Consider the following 23,556-nt stretch of genomic DNA (forward strand, 5'->3'; position numbering starts at 1 on the left):
AAAATTCAGACAACAGAGGAGGACAAACAAGTATCCAAACGTTCCCAAAATAATGAAAACTGGTCACAAGCTATTGAAGAGTTAAAAAATGAGATGTTGAAGAAGATGGAAGAGATCTGGCAAGAAAATAACAGCTTAAAAGGTAGAATTTCACAATTGGAAAGTGAGGCAAGTCAACTGAAGATCAGAAATGACCAGATTGAAAAGGAAAACCAAAAGATTATAACCGAAAACCAGTCCCTAAAGGCTAGAATTGAGCATTAGAAGCCAATGATCTCTCAAGACAACAAGAACAAATAAAACAAAGTCAAAAGACTGATAAAATAGAAGGAAACATGAAATATCTCAATGAGAAAGTGAAAGACCAAGAAAACTGGTCTAGAAGAGACAATTTGAGAATCATTGGTCTTCCAGAAAAAGCAGAAATTAATAGAAACTTGGACTCCATACTTAAAGAAATTATTCAGCAAAATTGCCCTGAAGTCCTACAACAAGAGGGCAATATAGACATTGAAAGGATCCATAGATCACCCTCTACACTGAACCCAGAAAAGTCAACACCTAGGAATATAATAGCCAAATTCAAGAGCTTTCAAGTAAAAGAAAAAATCTTACAAGAAGCCAGAATGAGACAATTCAAATATCAAGGAGCACCAATCAGGATCACACAGGATCTGGCAGCCTCCACGCTAAAAGACTGCAAGGCTTGGAATATGATATTCAGAAAGGCAAGAGAGCTGGGCCTTCAGCCACGGATCAACTACCCATCGAAACTGACTATATACTTCCAGGGGAAAGTATGGGCATTCAACAAAATTGAAGATTTCCAAATTTTTGCACAAAAGAGACCAGTACTAAATGGAAAGTTTAATACCCAACCACAAAAATCAAGAGAAACATGAAAACCCATTTGGAGATGGTGATCCTAGGACTGGTCTGATGGACAAGAACACAACAGATGGACGCTTCTGCCCACAATAGGACACTGGAAGGGGCCCCAGATAATCCACTGCCTGAAAAAATTCATTCCTCTCCCCCACCTTCTACTATTTAACCAGTCAGGGTGGCTTTGCTCACTCTGTGTGTGTACACACATTAACTGGTGTTTTTCTTATCCTATTTATCCCAGGGAATCTGTTACAAAGCCGCCTTTTGGAAACTCGTAAATAGGATGTAATTCCCCGGATTTTATCCCCTGCTCAATGCTTTGCCATGTAGTTATTCCACAATCCCTGGTATAAGGAAAGAAATATCCAAAAGCAGAAACGTGTTTAACACAAACTGAGGCTTCTGGGAGGAGGCGGAAGGGGAGGGAGACCACCCACTCCTCCTACAGTTCTTGTTTACTGGTCACTTCAAAAGGTTTGCCTATCTCTACCTATAGCTCCCCTTGGATGTCTCTATCCCTTTCTCCTTCCGCTGGCCCAGAGAACAAAGAGAAGAAAGGATCACTAGTGTTATCACCTTCTACAGGAAGCATTTCCCATTCTCTCTTAATTCTAGTGCCTCCAGTCTGTTAATGGTTTCCTATCTATCTGGTAGATAGCTTGTTTGTACATTTTTTTTTTTTTGTCATCTCTCCTATTACATTGTGAGCTACTCAAGGACGGGGACTATCTTTTGCTTTTTTTTAACTTCCCAGCTCTTAGCACAATGCCTGGCACATTGTAGGTGCTTCGTAAATGTTTATTAATTGATTGTCTGACCGGAATACAGGGAAAACAATCAGTCCATGAATTTCGCTGTGTGTCCCATATGTATCCAGATCTCTACTGAGTGTGGCAGAAACAAAGGAAAGGGAAAAGAAAATATAGTCTCTGCTTTTTGAGAGCTTAAACAAATAATTCTGTACATAGGTATAGTGTTTTATAGTTTTCAATTAGCCTTCATGCATTATTTCATTTGATCTATTAGAAGACAAAATTATCCCGGCCACAGGGTAGCTTACTATGTTCCTGCTGATGTATGGTCATTTCAGTGATATCTTTGTGATTCCATTTGGGGTTTTCTTGGCAAAGATACTGGAGTGATTTGCCATTTCCTTCTCCAAATTTAACAACTAAAGAAACTGAGGAAAATAAGAGTAAGTAACTTGCCCAGGGTCACATAGTTGGTAAGTGTGTGAGGCTAGATTTGAACTCATAAAGATGTCTTCCTGATTGCAAGCCCAGTGCTCTATCCACTGTAAAACCTAGACATGATGATCCTAATCAACAGGAAATATATCTAAAAAATGGAAAGACAGCAACATTCAATCAATTAACAGGTATTTATTAAGTACCTACTATGTGCCAGGTGCTAGGGATACGTGTACTAAGAATTAAATGATCCCTACTCTCAAAGCACTATCTAATTTTTGTTTATTTTTAATTAATTAATTAAGAATATTTTTCCATGGTTACATAAATCATATTCTTTTCCTCCCCTCCTCTCTCTCCCTTTCTGGAGCCAATGAGCAATTCCACTAGGTTTTACATGTATCATTGTTCAAAGCATATTTCCATATTATTAATATTTGCAATAAAGTGATGATTTTGCATGTATTATTGTTAAAAAAAAAAAAAAGAGACTACCATGACTCCATGTGGAAATCAGGACTTGACGGAGCCCTTGTTGGGTGGTGAGCTGGACTTCTTCTGACAGAAATTATAGGGTATCTAGCTAGGCAATATTTTCTACTTCCTTCCTACATTTCTCTCTTTTACTATATCTCTATTAAACTAAATTGTTAAGAGTAGATAACAGATTTGTGACTTGAGTTAACTTTATAAATGGCAACTATAATCTTATATTTTTTTAACTCTTATATTTAGTCAAACAATTTTAATTTTTACAAAATCATGACCTTTTCCCAAAAATCTACCCCTCCTTCCTAACTCCCTCTTTTTGTCAAAAGCACCAATGCCCTTCCAGTCACACAGGTTTGCAACCTCAGAGTCATATTCCATTCATTTCTCTCCCTTGTATCTAATTAGTTATCTAATTTTGTACATTCTACTTCTAAGACATTTCTCTATCCACCCCCTTCTTGCTACTCAAATGGGCAACATCCTAGTTTAGGCTTTCAGCACTACTATAAAAGTCACCTAATTCTTCACTCTGTCTCCATTGTAATCCATACTCCAATTAGTGAGAGTCCCTCTATATTCTAGCCAAACCAGCCTATTTATTGTACTCTAAATAGGATATTCTTTCCCCAATTTCCATGTCCTTGGCTAGGTTGCCTTGTAGACAAGGCCTGGAATGCACATTTCATTTTAACTTCTTAAAATTCCTAGTTTTTTCCAAAGATGAACTCAAAAGGCCACTTCATGCAGTTTTCCTGATTCCTCTCACTTAAGAGTACCCTTCCTAAAATCAGTCTGTTTTGTATACATTTTGTGCTTGTTTATATAAATGTACATGTTATTTGTCCCAGTAGAATTGTTCTCTGTAGTCAGAGTGTTTATTTTTTTTCTTTGTAGAATCAGCATCTAATATATAGTAGGAGCTTAATAAATGCATTTTGATAGTTCTGCCCCAATTTTACATTGAGATGGATTTTAACTTAAAATACTTTTTAAATAGCATATGAGTAAATTTAAATCACTATCTCTATATAATAAATGTTAAAGTATTCTTATTATTGGGCATAGTTAACATATCCCTCAAGTCTGATCTGTCTTATTTTTTGAATTTTTACACTATATGTGGTCAAAGCAGGAAATTGCCTTTTTTTTGTAATTGATTTTTTAGCTGTATTAGAGAAAATATAAGGAACTTTAACCATTTAAAAACCTAAATACTATAAATTATACATAGTTGTAAACTAATTCTAAGTCATCAATCTACCCCTATAAGGTTGAAAGATATATTTATGTATTAGATAATAAAAAATCATCAAACAAAAATATAATTTAAAATGTTTTATTACACTAATCCACCAGTTTAGAAATTCCAAAATATTTTCCCAATAATATAGCTTAACAAGAAACATTTTAATGTTAAATTAGTTCATTAAAAAATATGAGAACTATTATTTAAAGAACAAGAATATTAAGTCAAGATCTGAATCTTGAAGTGAACCTGATCTGACTCAATCTTTGGGTTAACTGTTTCAAAGTTAGCTGTTGGCTCCAGCCAAATCTTTGCTCTAAGTCAAACATGTTTCACAGAATTTTTCCCTAAGGAATTATTTAGTAGAACTCAGGTTTACAATGTCCTAAAACCCTACAAAATCTCACACAAACACACACACATGCGCGCGCACACCCACACACACATACACACACATACACACCCTATTCTCAAATGAATAACTTTCTTCTTCAGACCTTGCCTACCAAATACCATATTTCTTCCTACATTTTTCCCCCTATGATGGAACCCTTTCATAAACACTACTCTAGGGCAAGTCCACAAGTTTCTTAATAATAGTCACATCTGAGTAGTTAACTTTTTCAGCAACCCATCATAAACAATGATAAAATTTTGAAAATACTGTGTGAATTTTGATAATTTACTTTAATATTTTTTCCTACATTATCTTTAATACTTCTTAAATAAAAGCTTATAAGAATAAATATGTTCTAACTGGATCTCTTTTCAATTTCCTTTTCTTGATTCATTTCCAATTCAAAAGAGAGTAATCAGCTCTGCTTTACTAACTCTAAACTGGTATCAAAATTTAAACAAAATATAATTCAGCTATCCTGGCAGGTTTCCTTTTTTAAATCAAAATGGAAGACTAGGGATTTAGTGATTCATTTTATGGCCACACCTCTAGCAGGGAAGGGCTCCAGACTTCTGTCTGAATAAAGAGCCTCAAGGGTAGGGTGAGGAAAAGAGGGTGAAAAAAAGGATCAAGTTTTAAACAGTGATGAGAAGCAGAAGCCAAAGAATAGACTACCTGCATATTCAAGCTTAGAAAAGTTTAGGGATCATCATATACCAATCTCCTCAGACACAGTGATAGCAACAGTCTTAGCAATTATTTTCAAATACTAAGCAAGGTCAACTTTCCAGAATAATATTTTTTAAAAAAACAACCTAAAAATTAATTTTACTTCCTTAGAAATAGGATGGTAACTTTTTTCTGTCATATCATAAATCTCTTCCCCTCAAATATATATGATGTTTCTAAGTATTATAAGTTAACCATAGGTTCTCAAATGTTATGCCTACAGAGGGCAAGCTTTGGCAGATCCCTACCAAGCTAGAAAGGATAAGAAGCATGGACCAGGTATGATACTTGGTTTTTAACTTAGTCTTGAAGAGTTCCTTGAGACTGAGAAAAACTAAGTGAATCACTCAAGAGCAAAAAGTGAATGACAGGGACACTATATACCATAGTCTCATTTTACATAGCAGATGGCAAAATAGTAGAACTATTATACATCTATGCATATAAGAAATCTAGATATGGAGTCAAATCATGCATAGTATGTCCACTTAATGAATGACCTTCAGCAAATCATTAACCTCTCTGGGCCTCAGTTTACACATTAGTAAAAGGACTCTTCAACTAAAGGACTTCTGTGGTCTCTTTGAGCTCTATATCTATGATTCTATTATCTTTAATTTTTCCAAGTCTACCTTTCTCACATAAAAAATGAAGAGGTAGGATTAAAGGATCTAAGGTCCCTTCTCTTAAGATCCCATCATTCTTGACCTTACTTAGATTTTAAAATAATTACATAAACAAGTGGCCTACAATTGGCTAATAAGAGAAGTTACGGAGTTTGGAAATATGTCACTAAGCTATGAGGTTGACATGGAGAAAGAAAATCATGATATTCCACAATAAGTCTTCTGGTGCCTCTGTCAGATATAGAATATAAGTCTGAACAGACATAGCCTACTAGAATATTGATTCCAATGTTCTGAAGTTATTTGGAACTTCCAACGGTCAATATTTTGGTTCATATGGTTCAGGCTGTTCTGAAATCTTAGTTTAAGTAAACAAGTACACAAGAAAACAAGATCCGATTTTTTTTTTAATTTCAGTCTCTCAAAAAAGATTATTAGTGATTTACAATAAAAAAAGCTATTTTAAAGACCTATTATACCTTTAATACTATCAACATAAGCTAATTTAAAATATTTTTCTAACATCTCTATCAGATTATAGTTCTAGTTAGAAAGGACCTTAGAAGCCAAATAGTTTTAGCAACCCAATCATTTTACATATTAGGAAACTAAGGTCCAGGAAGGTTGGGTGACTTGCCTAATGTCATATAGCAGGGATGGTGAAGGGAAGAAGAAAGAAAGAAGAAGAAAAAGAATGGGAAGGGAATGTGGTGAGGAGAGAGAATTAGGATGAAAAATGTTAAACACCAGGACTTCCCAAATTAAGAATGGATTATTTTTCCCTAAGGTTTATGAATTGATAGGAAACCAATTTCCCCATTGAAACAATGTTTTAGTTGGTATCAGAACTCTCAGGCTAAACTATAAAAGTTCAGTTTCATAACTACATAGTTATATCATGGTTTAAATAAATGTTGGTGGCATAGCCTGAGAATTTAAGAAGCCACCTAGTCTAAGGGTTGCCTTGAGAGGTAATGGATTTACATCACTAGAAGTCTTTAAGCAAAGGCTGGATGCCCGTTTGTTTGGTACTTGTAGAGAGGATTCTTATTCAGGGAGAAGAGAGACTAAGTGGAATCTGAAGTTCCTTTCAAACTGAAGTTTCTGTGGAATAAACTTAGGGAATACTTATTGCTCTTCAGGAAAGGTTTTCCTCTCTATCCCCACCAAGACTCCAGCAGACATGCTAATATGGTATGTTTGTAACTTAAAGGGAGTTTCTATCCATCTAGCTTACAGAAATGAAAATGAAATGATTTGCTGTGTTCTCTGCATCCAATGAGAGAATTTTTAGAAATACAATTTTTAGTTATATTGGGGACTACAATTTCTCTGCTGATGCAAATCTAGAACTTTAAAATCTAAAAAAATAATGCTATTAGCTTAGGATAAAAACAACTTCACTGAGTAGTAGCTTTTAAAAACCCCTTTGCAAGAAGATGCTTCTTACATTAGAGAAGGTATAGACCTTATATTCTTCTTCCTTACTTCTTCCTTTCTATGTTTTTATAAAATACATTGTATTTGTTATTATTTCGTTTCTTGTGTTTTTTTCCCTAATATTTTCTTCTAAAAAGTTTAAACCACTTTACAAGTATCAATTAAATCTGTGGTGTCCACAAAACTAGTGTGGAATTGTGGAAGTAGCACTCAATTTGGTGAGAGTGATTCTGGGTCTGAATATTGGCTTATATTATTTATTACCTATGTGATATTGGGCAAGTTCCTTTTTTTCCTCATTAGTAAAACAAAGAAACTTTGACAAATTAATCTTTGAGGTCCTTCCCAGCTCTAAATTCTTTGACCTAAGCGTCCATACCCTCTTTTTTTTAAACCCATACCTTCTGTTGTAGAATCAATACTGTGTATTAGTTCCAAGGCAGAAGAGCAGTACGGGCTAGGCAATGGGGATTAAGTGACTTGCCCAGGGTCAGAGGGCTAGGAAGTATTTGAGGTCAAATTTGAACCCAGGACCACCTATCTCTAGGCCTGGCTCTTAATCTACTGAGTCACCTACCTGTCCCAGCCTTTATCCCATCTTAAGGTATATTCTTGTTCAAATGGATTTTTTTAAAAACATGAAACATTAATTATTATTAATAGTATTAATTACCAATATGTTCCAAGCACTGAGGATTTTAAAAAGAGGTAGAAAACACATAACTATGTCCAAAGGGCTTTAAAGCTGAATACATATCCTTCAATCCAGGAATACTACTTCTAGGTCTGTATCCCAGAGATAAAAGAAAAAGCACCTGTTTGTACTAAAATATTTATAACAGCTCTTTTTGAGGTGACAGAGAATTAAAAATCAAAAGACTGCCCATTAATTGGGGAATGGCTGAACAAGTTGTGGTATATGACTGTGATGGGCTATAATGTAATGGAATTCTACTGTGTTATAAGAAATGATGAGAAAAATCTGGAAACATCTATATGAACTGAAACAGAGTGAAGTGAACAGAACCAGGATAATATTGTATACAGTAACAGCACTACTACATGATGAACAATTATGAATGATTTAGCTCTTTTTAGCAATATAGTGATCTAAGACAATTCCCAAGGATTCATGATGAAAATGCCATCTGCCTCCAAAGAACTAATGGGAGTCTGAATGCAGATTGAGACATACTATATTTCACTTTTTTCAGTTTTTTGTTTGTTCAAGTTCTCTTTCACAAAATGACTAATATGGAAAAATGTTTTACATTATTGCACATGAAAATCTGCATCAGATCACATACTGTCTGTGGAAGGGGGAGGAGAGAGATGGAAGGGGAGGTTTTGACTCAAACTTAAAAAATGAAGGTTAAAAATTGTTTTTAATGCAATTGAGGGAAAATTACAGTAAAACATTATATTATTAAAATCATATTAAATTATTATTATTTTTAAATCCTTACCCTCAAGGAGCTGATAATCTAATATGGGGTGGGGTACATAAAATACATACAAAACAAGTTATATACTGGTAGATAGGAAATAATTAATTGAACAAAGGTACTGGAATTAAGAGGAATTGATAAAGGCTTTCTGTAGAATGTAAGATTTTAGTTGTAACTTAAAGGAATCCAAGAAGGTTAGCAGTTGAAATGCAGGAGGGAGAGCATTCCAGACAAGAGGGATGACCAGAGAGAATAACAGGAGTTTAAAGATGGAGTGACCTGCTCTATCAGCTAGGAGAGTAGCATCATTGGATCAAAGAATACATGCTGGGGCATAAGGTATAAGAAGGCTAGTAAGAAATCATTCTCCAATTGACAAATGGTCAAATAATATGAATATGAGGTTTTCATATAAATCAAAGTTATCAATAATCATAAAAAAATTTCTAAATCACTCTTAATGAGAGACATGCAAGTTAAAAGAACCCTGAGGTACTATCTTTCCCCTATCAGATTGACCACTATGATGATAAATGTTGTGTTAAAGTTGGAGGAGATGTGGCAAAATTGGGGCACTAGCATATTGTTGGTGGAGTTGTGAACTGATACAACCATTCTGCTTTTAATCAGTCCCCCTACTCTCCACCCTTATTTTACTTTCCTTCCAATTCCCTCCTATCTTATTCCCCTCTTATTTTTCTTTAAGGTCTATTAAATACCCCCCTCTCCCTCCCTTTTAATACTCCCCATTCCACTCCCCCACCTTGGTTTTTCCCACTCAACTTCCCTGTAGGGTAAGATAGAATTCTATGCCCCAATAGTTCTGGCTGCTCTTCCCTCTCAGAACTGATTCCACTAAGGGTACCACTCTCTTCCTTTCCTTCTTATAATAGTATTCTTCTCCTTCCCCTCCCCCCAGCCCAGGTGCCAATTTATGTGGTATAATTTATCCTATTTTTCTTCTTCTTTCAAGTTTCTCTTGATACCATCTTCTATTCCCACCCACTCTTTTTTACATATCATCTTAAACAACTTAGTACCCCTAACTCTGCCTATAATAATTCTTCTATCTACTATGATAATTAAAACAATTTTTGAGAGTTATAGATATCATATATAGAAATATAATCAATTTAACCATACTGAAGCCCTTACATTTCCTCCCCTCGTTTACTTTTTTTATGTTTCTCTTGAATTTTATTTTTGGACATAAAATTTTCCATTTAGTTCTGGTCTTTTCCTTAGGAATGCATGGAAATCTTTTGTTTTGTTAAATGCCTATCTGAAAACATATAGTAGTTTTGATGGGTAAGTGATTCTTGGTTGTAGACCCAATTCTCTTTCCTTCCTGAATATCATATTCCAAGCCTTATGGTCTTTTAGTGTGAAGGCTGCCAGATTCTATGTAATCCTGAATGGGGTCCTTGATATCTGAATTGTCTCTTTCTGGCTGCTAGCAATATTTTCTCCTTGACTTGGAAATTCTTGAATATGGTAATTAAATTCCTGGGGTAATTACATTCCTGTCTTTTGAGGTTTTAATGTGTAGAGGGTGATCTATGGACTCTTTCAATGTCTATTTTGCCCTCTTTTTCAAGAATACCAGGGCAGATTTCTTGGATAATTTCTTGTACTATGATGTCAAGATTTTTATTTTTTTCCAGGCTTTCAGGTAGACCAATGATTCTCAAATTGTCTCTCCTAGATCTGTTTTCCAGGTCAGTTGTTGTGTTTTCAATGAGATATTTCATGTTTCCTTCTATTTTGTCATTCTTTTGGCTTTGCTTTATTAATTCTTGCTATCTTGTGAGATCATTAACTTCTACTTGTCTAATTCTAGTCCTTAAAGATTGGTTTTCAACTATGGTCTTTTGATTTTCCATTTTGGGTTGGCCTATCCTGCTTTTCATGGCTTCTAGAAAGTCAATTTTGGTCCCAAAGTGCTTACTACTTAATTTGATGTCTGTGCTTCTTTTTCCAAGTGGGAAATTTTGTCTTTTAAATTTATCTTCTTTTTAAATTACTTTCATTTCTTTTCTCTACTTTTCTTCGCATTTTTCTTCTTTTTTTTCTTACTTGGTTCTTGAACTCCTTTCTGAGTTTCTCAAGAGCTTGTGACCAATTTCCATTGGGGGGGGGGGGCTGGAAGTTTGGATGTATTTGCTTGTTTGTAACTCTTTGCTGTTGCTTCTGTATTTTGACCTTTTTCTCCACAGAAATTATCCAGGGTCAAAAGCTTTTTCTGCTGCAGCTTATTTCTTTCGGTATCTGTGGAATGTGGTTCCTGTGAGTTGATGGACATTGCTGTCTTAACTTCTGTCTCAGTATTATCTTCCCTTCCCAGCCAGAAGCCTGAGCAAGAAGGGCAGCTGGGTAGCTCAGTGGATTGAGAGCCAGACCTAGAGACAGGAGGTCTTAGATTTAAATCTGGCCTCAGACACTTCCTAGCTTTGTGACCCTGGGCAAGTCACTTAACCCCCATTGCCTAGTCCTTACCAATTTTCTGCCTTGGAACCAATACACAACATTGATTCTAAGACAGAAGGTAAGGGTTTTAATTAAAATAATCAAATAAACAAACAAACAAACAAATAAAAAGAAGCCTGAGCAAGGAGGGCAGGCAGTTCTTTGTGTAGCAAGTGTTAAGGTATTTTGCCCTGAGGCTATTTTTCCAGTCCCAGCTGCCCAGGCTCAGCCATGGGTCTCACTGCCAGGGCTTTGCACTACCCTTAGGGGTAAGTCTATGGTGCTCTCCACCAGCCCCTGAGAGCTTAGGGATTGCCCTAGCTTGCTCTCTGACTCTGGTGTGGTAGGTGGTGTAGTTTTATTCTCTTATACTGTGGAAATTCCCAAATACTGCCTACCTTTAAGGCTGAGCCCCATGGAAGTGCCCCTTTACTTGTCTGACTTTGATTTCTGTCCTTTTGAGACACTTTGTGTTGTTTGGTTGGAAGGAGATTCCAAAAGTTCTTGCTACTTAGTGGCCATCTTAGCTCTGCCTCTCTGATACAATCAAAGGGCTATAAAACTCTGCATATTCTTTGATCTTATAATACCATTACTGAGTCTATATACCAGAAAGATCATAAAAAAGAGGAAAGGATCTATCTGTACAAAAATATTTTAGCAGACCCTTTTGTGGTAACAAAGAACTGGAAAATTAGAGGATGTCTATCAGTTAGGGAATGGCTGAACAAATTGTGGTACATGTTGGAGATGGAACACTATTTGGCTATAAGAAATGATAAACATGATTATTTCAGGAAAAGCTGGAAAGATTTGAATGAACTGATGCAGAACAAAATAAGCAGAACCAGGAGAAAACTATACCCAGTAACAGCAATACTGAACAATGAGCACCTGTGAATACAGATGCTGCTACTCTCAGCAATGTAATAATCTGGGATATTTCTGAAAGACATAATGGGGAATTTTATCCATCTCCAGAGAAAGAACTGCTGGAGCCAGGTGGATGCAGATCAAAGCATACTATCTTTCACATCACTGTATTTAAGGTTTTATTTTAGAGTTTTGGTTTTGTATGAGTTCGCCCTTACAAAATGGCCAATATGGAAGTGTTTTGCATGATAATACATGTCATGTATGGCCCAAATCATATGAAAGGAGGGAGATGGTTCAGATTTTATAATTTTGGAAAAAGTAGGTTTAAAATAATTATTACATGTAATTGTGAAAACAAATATCTTTGAATAATAAAAAAACCCCAAAAAACAGGCCTAATAAGATAGGAGAAGGCTAGGTTATGAAAGCTTTGAGTGCCAAACAGAGCATTTTGTATTTGTTCCTAGAGGAAAATGGAAGTTCAATAGGGGGAGGGGAGAAGAGGATGATCAGCCATTCTGTAGAGAAGGAAATGAACTCTAAGACTTTAATAGCCAGCTATAAGCCATCTCATAATAAAGAGAAAAAAATAAAATTGAACAAGTTCAGCATTACATAGCTAAAAAGGAATCATAGGAATATTCCTGACTAGGCTTGTTTTTAAAATTAGTTCAAAGGATCATAGATCTAGAGCAAGAAGAGGCTCCTAAATGGCATATAATCCAATTCCTTATCTTATAGTTGGGGCAAAGAGAGGTTAAGAGTCTTGCCCAAGATCACATATGCAATGAGAGGGGAAGCATGTTATTTAAAATTTGGTACTGTGCCTCCAAGTTCAAAGCTTTTCCCAATGTACTTCCCTGGGAAAAGGCAAGAAAGGACCCCAATATATCTAAAGGCTTCTTAACCTCAATTTCCTGGATTCAAAAAATATTGAGTACCTATTATTCATTCAGAACTGTGGAGAAACAGAAAAGGAAGAAGGAAGAATTTCAATCCAACTAGGCCAAAATTTGACAAAACTAAAAAGAAAATGGAGAGTTAAAAACCAAACACAAAGAGGTGGAACAATAATTTCATAGCATTTCAGAGTTGGGAAAAAAATTTAGAAATTATCTAGTCTTTAGAAATGAGAAACTTAAGACTCATAGATGTTAAATGATAAAGTTACACAATTAGTTAATGTTGGAGCTGGGTCCAGAACCCAAAATTCCTAATCCAAGGATACTTCCCTTATATACTAAATTTACTAAATTAATTAAATAGTGCTTAATACTCAGGATAGTTTGAGACAGACTAAGAAATTTAATGTAGATAAATCACCAGGAATGTATGGCATCCAACCTAAAGATTTATGGGGAAATGCTTTTTAATTTTTGGCCAAAACATGAAAATTGGCACAAATACTACTATGCTGGAGGACTGGTAAATGAGTAGCAAATGTGATTTGTACAACATAAATATTCTGGAGTGGACTTGGAAATTTAGAGACCAGGGAGTTTTATCTTCATACCAGGAAAACTGGTGAAATCTATAATAAAGGACAGGATCGAAGCACACAAACCAAATTAATTTATAGAGGCAAATGCAACAGTTTCTACAAGGAAAACTCATGCCTGACTAAATTAAACAGGCACTTAGATAAAGGGATATAACAGACTTTCAATGAGTCTCTGACAAGGTTTTTAAAAAAGGTATACTAGGAAGGATAATGGATTTGTAGTCAGAAGGTCCAGGTGAGAATCCTGATCCTTCTGTGTATTACTTGTATGTGACCGTGAAAAAGTCACTTGATTTCAATTTACTCATTTGTTAAATGAGAAAGGTGGTGAATTAGAGGACCTTTAAGATCTTCTAGCTCCAACAGTTTATTATTCATGAAGCAGGATACACTATGATCTATAAGTTTAAGTTAAATAATAGTATGAGACAATCTAACAAAATATAGGACTAAAACTATATGGCAGCTATATAAATGTTAAAAGTAACATTTATATAGAACTTTAAGTTTTAAAAACACATCTAACATATATTATGTTCTTTATTCCTTACAACAACTTCTAGAATAAGATACGAGTATAATCATGTACTATTTTGTAGATGAGGCTTAGAGAGAGGCTAAAAGACTTCCCTTAATCAAATGGCTAGTGTCACAGTCACAATTCAAACCCAAGTGAGATCTGCCTGCAAGTTCAAAGATCTTTCCACTATATGAGCATTGGCATTAGTGAAGGTTTTCTAGTTTGAGTGCCCAGAGGGCAAAATCAAACTAGTCTGTGACCCCCCTTCTCACCTCTCCCATTACCAGAGAGAGTAAAGGAAGGAAGTGCTTACTTTGGGCTGCTGGACAGAGGGGTGAGGCATGCAAAAAATGTCTTAGGGAGCTGGGAAAAGGGGAAACAGAGCAGCTCCCTAAGCCAGGGGTAGCATGCATGCCAATACTTCACCAATGCTGCATTATATCAGGATGCCTCTAAATGATAAAGTGGCACCATTTTACAAAGTGTGTAATAAACTTATAGAACTTATTATTCCCTTTAAAGGAAAATACAAGTAGGATAGAGAAATGAACTAAAGAAACATTGAGACAAAATTATGAATGTCAGAGCTATCATTGAAAGAAGAGAAGTTGGTACATATTTAACCCTGCCATAGAAGATACAAATTTTCCTTCCTGAGGTATGTCCCAGAGGGATTCTGTTTGTAAGATAATATTGGGCTGAACAGATTCTGGTAGAGCACAATTGGTAGACTACAATATTTTTCATCATTTGTACTTATCAAGTTCAACAGTATAATTAGGCACCGTATATTCAATAGGAAGATATGAATATTTTCTAATTACTGAGGAGTAAAGTGCTTTATAAATATGCACAGTAAGAAAACAATGTGGTAGAACTTAGAGAGTACCAGACTTAAGAAATATGAGAATAGGACTCTAGTCCTGGTTCTCACCATGTAACCAGGGGCAAGCAACTTTCTCTGTTGGGGCACCAGTTTTTTTATCTGCAAAACAGATACAGAACATTAGGCAAGATGATATCTATGGTCCCTTTAAAGCATAACCACTGTGATTCTGTGGTTTTCTAGGCAGAAAAAAACAACAACTATATTCTAGGAACTTTTCAAATAATATGCATCATTTCACTCACTTAGGGCTAGCCAAAGTATAGTAAACCCATTTGGAATGACTCATCCTATATTGCTGAGGATTTGTTCCTCTTAGCATCAGCACTTTTTATTTTAATTACTTTGCATGGAATCTTTCTTTCTAAAGCATACTATGAACTTTTCTGACTTTTCAAACAGTACAATGACAATGATTTAACCTTTTCTTGCTTATCATAATTATCATTTATTTTATTGAGATATAATAATGACTATGTTCAGGTTTTCCTTCAATTCCAACAAAATGTAAGCTCCTAAAAGGCAGACACCTTTTTTTTTGTCTTTGTAATCCTAGAACTTAGTGCAGTGCCTGACACAAGTTAAAATGACATTTTTGTTAAGCTGGCCACTTTATTCATAAATATTATGCATGTATTTCTGTAACACATTCTGAAAATTACAGACTTTTGCAGATCTATGGAAAAGGAAGGAATTTAAGACCAAGAAGGAAACAGAGAACACTACAAAATATAAAATTAATAATTTTGATTATAATAAAAAGTTTCTGTACAAACAAAACCAATACAATCAAAATTAGAAGGGAAGCAACAAATTGGGGGAAAATTTTTATAACAAAAACCTCTGACAAAGGTCTCATTTCTCAAATTTGTAAGGAGCTAAGTCAATTGCACAAAAAAATCAAGCCATTCCCCAATTGACAAATGGTCAAGGGACAATGAATAGACAGTTTTCTGGATAAAGAAATCAAAACTACCATGAAAAGGTGTTCTAAATCTTTCATAATTAGAGAAATGCAAATCAAAACAATGCTGCAGTACCACCTCACACCAAGCTGATTGGCCAATATGATAGTAAAGGAAAATAATAAATGTTGGAGGGGTTATGACAAAATCAGGGCACTAATGCATTGATGGTGGCATTGTAAATTAATCCAACCATTCTGGAAGGCAATTTGGAATTATGCACAAAGGGCTTCAAAAGAATGTATACCCTTTGATCCAGCAATACCACTGCTGGGTTTGTACTCCAAAGAGATAATAAGGAAAAATACTTGTGCAAAAGTATTTATAGCCGGCTCTTTGTGGTGGCAAAAAATTGGAAAACGAGAAGATGCTCCTCTATTGGGGAATGGCTGAACAAATTGTGGTATATAATGGTGATGAAATGCTATTGTGCTGTAAGGACTGATGATCTGGAGGCTTTCCATATGAACTGGGAGAACCTTAATGAACTGATGCAGAGTGAAATGAGCAGAACCAGAATAAACACTATGAAAAAATCCAATGCAATAGACTTTGCTACTAGTAGCAAAGCAATAAGCCAGGACACTCCAGAAGGACTTATGTAAAATTTGAATGTTATCCATATTGAGAGAAAGAACTATGGGAGTAGAAATGCAAAAGCAAAACATATGACATCACTCATCACATGTATATATGGGTATGTGATTTGGAGTTTAGGCTTTAAAAAATCACTCTGTAGCAAAAATAGACAATATGGAAATAGGTATCAATTAATAACATTTGTACAACCGAGTGGAATTGCTTGTCGGCTCTGGGAGTGGGGAGGGGAAAAGGTAGGGAAAGAAAATGAATCATGTAAATATGGAAAAATATTTAAAAATTTAAAAAAATATTCTAAATCCTAGACTTTTAGAGCTAGGAGATAATTTTGAAAGGCCACTAATCTATAATTCTCATTTTATAGCTTAGAAAACTAAAGGCAATCATCTTTATCATAATAACAGAATTGATTGGTATAAATAATCAAATGGCAGAATTTGTCAAAATTCCACACAGTTATCATTGGAGAGTGAAATGTTCCATTTTACAGAAATTGTGAATCCATGAACTATTTTTTCCCCTTCAGATAGTGGACAAGATAAAATAATTTGGCTTCACCAAATAAATCACAAACTCCGCCAAGGACGGTCCCAAGCCCGGCTGAAAAAGGAGGAGGGCGTGGAGCTAGCAACCCCACCCGGTAAAAATCACATTTGCTATAGAAACTGCAACCTCACCAAACCAACAAAACCTACGATCACCTAGTCTGGAAGATTGCTCTCCAACAGAGTCCATGACGCGTGCTGGTGAAAGCCTCTGGGAAGCCAGCTCGCCGATAAATCTTCTGACGACCAAGGCAAAAACCAGAATAGCGACATGGAACATAAGAACCTTATACAAAAGCAGAAAACTCGCTCAGGTAGTAAATGAGATGAAAAGATTCGACATCAGGGTCCTCAGTTTATGCGAGACCAGATGGAATGGAAGCGGCCAGACCAGATTGACATCAGGCGAAACCATCATTTACTCTGGTCATGAAGACCCGGACCATTCCCACACCCAGGGAGTAGCGCTGCTCATGACACCTGAAGCAAAAAAGGCGCTGATAGGTTGGGAACCTATCTCGTCAAGGCTTATGTCAGCAAGGTTCAACTCAAAGGGGAAGAAGATCACCATCATCCAATGCTATGCACCCACCAATGCGGCAGAGGAAGAGGAAAAAGAAGAGTTTTACAGCTCCCTACAGGCACTACTTGATGGCGCACCAAGAAGAGACCTGAAGATCTTATGGGAGACTTGAATGCAAAGGTAGGAGAAGATAATACAGGAAAGGAATTTCTCACAATTTCTCCTTTCTCACAAGCAGCAGGATGTGCAAGCCAAACTTGCACGACTCTCTGAAGAAGCGGAGAAGACAGGTCTGAAGATCAATACAAGAAGAAGACCGAGGTGATCACAGTCAACAGCAGACAGGACCTGCCAATCCAACTACAGGGAGAAAACATCAAGGAGACGGACCACTTCACCTATTTGGGTAGCATAGTCAGCAAGGACGGCGGAGCAGATGAGGACATCAGAAACCGAATCAACAAAGCCAGACAGGCATTTAACACCTTAAGGTCTGTCTGGATCTCCAAAGCACTGTCCCTCGTCACTAAGCTCTGAATCTTCAACACCAAGGTAAAGGCTGTCCTCCTATACGGATCAGAAAGCTGGAGAGCAACGAAAGTCAACACTAACAAACTCCAAGTCTTTGTTAACAGATGTCTACGCTACATCTTGAACATCAGATGGCCTGAAAAGATCTCCAATGCTAGTCTCTGGGAAAGAACAATCCAGTATCCCATTAGTCAGGACATAAAGAAACGTAAGTGGAGATGGATAGGACATACATTACGAAAACCGGAAGACAACGTAGCCAGACAAGCATTGAGCTGGAACCCTTCAGGGAGGAGGAAAGTTGGAAGACCAAAACAGACCTGGCAAGATCTGCCGAAAATGAAACAAAAATAGTCGGAATGACATGGGCCCAGCTTGGGGAAGTTGCCCAGAACAGAGTCTGCTGGCGTGAGATGGTTGCGGCCCTATGCTCCTAAGGAGTCAACAGGAATAAAAACAAATAAATAAATAAATCACTACCCGTGGCTCAGTTTTAACTACTCTGAAATTTAAAAATTATTTATTCTAGATATTAAAGAAGTTCTATAAATTTAAAATGACAGAACATCATCTAATCTCATATCATGGATCAAGTACACAATTTGTTAAATTGACGGAATTAAAAACGTCAGTTATGGTTGACAAGCAACAAGTTTCAGTTCCAATGAGTGAATATTGTCATCTCAAAATTATCTGTGTAGGAATTATCCACAAATGAATGGATAATGGCTAGTTTTCTTCTCATATTGAATACAGTTTTGTTAAAGAAATGTAAGATGATCTTAAAATTGATGTTAGGTATAGCTTTTTCTTTAAAAGTATATGAATCTGTGGAAAGACCTCCAGGAACTGATGCAGAGTGAGAGGAGCAGAGCCAAAAGAACATTGTACACAGAGACTGATATACTATGGTAAAATCGAATGTAATGGACCTATATACCAACAGCAATACAAAAACCCAGGACAATTCTGAGGGATTTATGGTAAAGAACGCTACCCACATCCAGAGGAAGGACTGCAGGAGAGGAAACATATAAGAAAAACAGCTGCTTGAACGCATGGGCTGGGGTGGACATGATTGAGGATGTGGACTCGAAACTACCACACCAATGCAACTACCAACAATCTGGAAATAGGTCTTGATCAAGGACACATGATAAAACCAGTGGAAATGTGGGTCGGCCATGGGTGGGGGGAATGCGGGGGGTGAAGGGGAAAGTAGGAGCATGAATCATGTAACCATGTTAAAAATGAATATTAATAAATATTTAAAATTAAAATATATATATATAATTAGAAGACATCTTAAAAAATAAAATATCATAGAAGACAAAAAAAGTATATGGATCTGGAAAAAGTCATGTAATATATTCCTAAATTAAACAATAGTGGAATGATTTGGGAGTTGTGAATACTATTGTTCCTCTAAATTAGTGCAGATTTTATATCTATCTATTCACACCTAACCAAATATCAAGAAGTTCTAAATATAGAATTTTATTACAAAAGTTATGTTGAAGGAAGATTACTTTCAAGCAAACACTAACATTGGTACTTAAAAGTTTTTATGTGCACAACTATAAAAATAACAGCATCTTGATTCTAGGAGAGCTCTCAGTATAGTTCACCCAAATAGTGCTATTAGATAACTGCATTCAATATAGTGAATTTTAAAATGAGTAAAATAAAATTTAAAAGCATATTTTAATGAAGGTCAGACAGTCATCCTTATTTAATGGCTTAAATAATATCAGCATAATGTAATCTTTTAATGCAAGCTTAAAATTGACAAGATAGTTGACTACAGAACCAACCATTTTATACATTTTCTTTATTGTGTTTATACGATTTTCCGCCCTTCCTTTTACCCCAACATACAAAACAGACATTTTCAAATTAAAAATATTTGGAAACAGAAGACAAGTAATAAATCTTAATTTAAATGGGACAAGTTCTAAAATGGGTTTCAATTCAGTTAGTATGAATACCAAATAAACCACTTGAACTTCTAAGAATTATTTGTTAATTCTTACATAAAGACAAAAACCTCAAAGAAAATATTAAAATTCTAAACTATAAGTTCATTTTCAATCTTCCAGTGCCCACTGAAACATATACACTAAACTTTATTTTTACTAAACAATAGTGACATCTAGTGTTCATTTGGGTTATTACAAGCCAAATATTCTTAAATATCTCAGTTATGTCATTTTTCTGTAAAAAATGAAGACAGCTCAGTAAAATACAAATGGAAAATTATTTTAAAAGATCTTGGGCATCAGTAATCAAGTATATGAAACAAGAATGGGAGTAATATTAGTCACAAAGAAACAAAAAGATCATGACTTGACAAATACTTCACTTGGAAAATTATAAAGAACAATACATATTGAACGTAGATAACCTTTCTATTATTTTTTAAACTTAGAAGTCCTCATGGATTACTTTCAACTAACACAATAATGAATCCTATCTCTGATTTCTAAAAATCATTCTAGTCTACATGTTTTCTTTCCACTTTTCAAAATGGTCAGTATGGATAAGATAGAATTATATTATTTATAATAGGTATAAATGTTTTTAAAAATTGGTTAAGTCCTAAAATAGTACAAAGACTGGCTTTGAGAGTTTTGTTTTTGTTCCCAGAGTTCAGAAAACTAAGATTATTTTATTTTCAAAAACATGTGAGAAAATGAATTTTATGCTGTTGATTTCCTTTAGTTTATAAGGTGGTTGATATGAAAAATAAGCATAAATAAATTTTAATTAGAATGGATTAAATTTTTGTGCTCAGAACAATTAGAGAAGTCTTTATAGATGAAAACACTGTAATTTCCTGATCTTAACATTTTACCTATTTTACATATTTAACTTTAATATTGTTTAAATTAATTTAACCTTAATAATATTTAATAACTTAATATTTAAATAAATTTAATTCATATTGGATAGATAGTATGGTATAATAAGTAGATTCAGGATACCTGAGTTCAACACTCCTACTGAAATTTGCTAGCTATGTGACTATCTTAACAAAGTCATTTTTCTCATCCTTGGGCAACACTTCCAAGATGAAATGACAGACTGGTTTCTATGTATAAATTCTCACAATGATAAAAATGAAGGTCCTAGACAAATTGAAATTGTATAACCTTGGGCTCTTAAAGTCTATGCTACAAGAAGTACAAGTTTTGGTAGGTCCTTCCAAGCTAAAAAGGCTTCTTATGGGCTTTGTAATGTCCCAGTTTTGTTAAATATGGAAAGGCTCTGCAACAGATTGGCCGGAGGGTCATTAATTGTATCCGTGGAATAAACTTTTGAGGAACCTCTGCTGTTGTCAAGGCCTTACAATCTGCATCTGTTGAAAGGAATACTCACAAGCGAAGAAAGTATAGACCAATGAAGTAACTTCTATTTTTATATGTCAAAATAAAAAAGCAGCAAAGATCCACAAGAAATTAAACTTTGAAAATAAAAAGAACAAAATGGTTTTGTTTCATTTTTTCTTCCCAAATAGAACAAGACTTAAATAGTAAAAAAAAAATGGCTAATCCTAAATTCAAACTATTTGATGACACTTTGAGTTTTCCAAGTTCTTTATTATTCTCATTTTTAATCTTTATGAAGCAGTTTTCTTCCTAGTTATTGTTGCTTTATCCATTCTCAAGGTTAAGATACTGTTGGGTTTTTTTAAGCTCAGAGCTCTAAATTGATTATCAACGGGTGAAGCAAGGTTCTCTATCTCATGACCACAGTTCTTGCTGTTCATTTAAAGAATAAAATTTCTTAACAAATTTTAGAAATAATGCCTCAAAATAAGACAAAAATAAGCACAAATCCCAAAAAAATGTCCTGGGAAAAGAAAAGGGGACTATAAAAAGCTTGAAGAACATATGTTTATTATCTTTTAAAAGTCATAAAGCAAACTGTGCACTTTGGAATATCTAAGTTACAAAACTGGAAGTCCTTCTTCACACAGTACAAACCAATTCCCTATAAGTTCCATATAAGAGTAAAACAATCAAATAGCTGAACAGATTACAAAAGACAAGTATACAAGCCATCAAATAGAGAACAAGCTAGAAAGTTAATTGTAAAAACTCAACACTACAAGAGGATTTTATTTTTTTAAACATTTATTAATATTCATTTTTAACCTGTTTATATGCTTCATGCCCCTACTTTCCCCTTCACCCCCCGCACTCACCCCACCCATGGCCAATGCACAATTCCACTGGTTGTAACATGTGTCCTTGTTTCCGGGCCTATTTCCATATTGTTGATAGTTGCATTGGTGTGGTCGTTTCGAGTCTACATCCCCAATCATGTCCGCGTCAGCCCATGCATTCAAGCAATTGTTTATCTGATATGTTTCCTCTCCTGCAGATCTTCCTCTGAATGTGGGTAGCGTTCTTTACCATAAATCCCTCAGAGCTGTCCTGTGTCATTGCATTGCTGCTGGTATCGAATGCAATGGTATAGAAGTCCATTGCATTCGATTTTACCACAGTATATCAGTCTCTGTGTACAATGTTTTTCTGGCTCTGCTCCTTTCGCTCTGCATTAATTCCTGGAGGTCTTTCAAGTTCACCTGGAACTCCTCTAGTTTATTATTCCTTTTAGCACAATAGTATTCCATCACCAGCATATAACACAGTTTGTTCAGCCATTCCCCAATTGAAGGACATACCCTCCTTTTCCAGTTTTTTTGCCACCACAAAAAACGCAGCTATAAATATTTTCGTACAAGTCTGTTTATCTATGATCTCTTTGGGGTACAAACCCAACAATGGTGTGGCTGGATCAAAGGGCAGGCATTCTTTTATAGCCCTTTGAGCATAGTCCCAAATTGCCAGCCAGAATGGTTGGATCAGTTCACAACTCCACCAGCAATGCATTAATGTCCCAATTTTGCCACATCCCCTCCAGCATTCATTACTCTCCCCTTCTTTCATTTTAGCCAATCTGCTAGGTGTGAGGTGATACCTCAGAGTTGTTTTGATTTGCATTTCTCTAATTATTAGAGATTTAGAACACTTTCTCATGTGCTTATTGATACTTTTGATTTCTTTACCTGAGAATTGCCTATTCATGTCTCTTGCCCATTTTTCAATTGGGGAATGGCTTGATTTTTTAAGAGGATTTGATTTTTTAAAAATATAATAGCATCTTTTCAAATTTTTCTTTTAACCTAAAGCTACAAAACCTCTGAAAGGGAAAGACATAATTCAATTAAACATATTTTCATAATTCTTCCAGAAAATGTAAAAGAAAGCACCTTATAAATTTTATTGATCCTTATAGTAAAATAGAAGTACTGGTAGCTAGGTCATCTAGATGTGACCAATAAAGAAACTAAAATATAAGGTCATTAATCATATTGTACTAATGCTAGAGGTTATTCCAGTTTTGACAGTTTCTCAATGTAGGTTTCAAGATTAATAGATCAAACTTCAATATTTCTAATTTTTGATGGTCCAGTATATAAGAATATTCAGTGTTAAGATTATTTAGTATAAAAATTTTAATTACATTACATTTTTAGTCCAGTCTCTTAATCTTTAAATTATATATTAGTGCATGGAAATTCCAAAGGTGGAACTTTATTATTTCAATAACACTTAGCACTGTGGCACTTATCATTTTATCAAAGCTGAACCAGCAGACTCATGAATGCACAAGCAGAT

The 23,556-nt window shown here is 35.2% G+C and overlaps 1 protein-coding gene across 1 annotated transcript in view; it reads right to left on the bottom strand.

Moving 5' to 3' along the window:
• Positions 1-23,556, bottom strand: part of SESN1 (sestrin 1) — a 112,211-nt gene that overhangs the window by 67,682 nt on the left and 20,973 nt on the right. The window lies entirely within an intron of this gene.

The sequence above is a fragment of the Gracilinanus agilis genome, chromosome 4, assembly GCF_016433145.1.
Source record: "Gracilinanus agilis isolate LMUSP501 chromosome 4, AgileGrace, whole genome shotgun sequence".
NCBI classification, from domain to species: domain Eukaryota; kingdom Metazoa; phylum Chordata; class Mammalia; order Didelphimorphia; family Didelphidae; genus Gracilinanus; species Gracilinanus agilis.